Source organism: Frankliniella occidentalis, unplaced genomic scaffold (genome assembly GCF_000697945.3).
Source record: "Frankliniella occidentalis isolate FOCC.00 unplaced genomic scaffold, Focc_3.1 Scaffold119, whole genome shotgun sequence".
Lineage (NCBI taxonomy): Eukaryota > Metazoa > Arthropoda > Insecta > Thysanoptera > Thripidae > Frankliniella > Frankliniella occidentalis.
This window is the reverse complement of record NW_026267247.1, coordinates 378,777-379,601: the sequence shown is the minus strand read 5'-3', so window position 1 is coordinate 379,601 and position 825 is coordinate 378,777.

The window sequence follows — 825 nt, the reverse complement described above, 5'->3', positions numbered from 1 at the left end:
CACGCCGCTTGCCCACCCCCTCCTCCTTCTCCGTCCCTCTCCCTCCGGGGAGGGCGGGTGCGGTAGAGGGGGAATAGGTTACAGTGATTCCTCAGTTTTCTTCTCCGTGGTTATCTTCCGATACCCATCCCCACCACTCCGGGCAGTCGGGCGAGGGCCGGGGAAGCTGTGACAGGTGACGAGACGCTCCGGTGGCCGGCGGCCAGGGGATTAGCAACCGGCGGGGAGAGGTCTAAGCCTGTTCCGATCAAAGTATGTTCTGTTCGAAAACCGTTCATTATGTTCATTGCATCGTATTGCTTTAAAAAAAAAATTTCATACGTCCAAACCGCATGTCTAAACTCCAATTTTTAAGGCTTTTAGCCGTTATTTGCACAACTTTTCACCAGGTTGCCAAATAACGGCTAAAAGCCTAAAAATTGGAGTTTAGACATGCGGTTTGGACGTATGAAAATGTTTTTTTAAAAGCAATACGATGCAATGAACATAATGAACAGTTTTCGAACAGAACACAACTCGATCGGAACAGGCGAACGGACCAGCTTGGACCTCTCCCCAAGGGCCACTAATCCCCTGCCCGCCGGCCGCCGGAGCGCTCGTCACCTGTCAAAGCCCCGCCCCGGCGCGGTACGCGGGGCCTCTGTGTTTCCTCAACTATCTTCCGAGGCGAAGCCCAAAACTAGGAAATTAACTGAGGACTCACTGTACTATCGTGTTTCCAAAAACACTATATAGAAACACGCTGCAATCGGTTTCCAGCGTGCTGTGGAAACCTTTTAAAAACTCGCACCGTGAATCGAAAGGGGTCCATAATTTGACAATTCC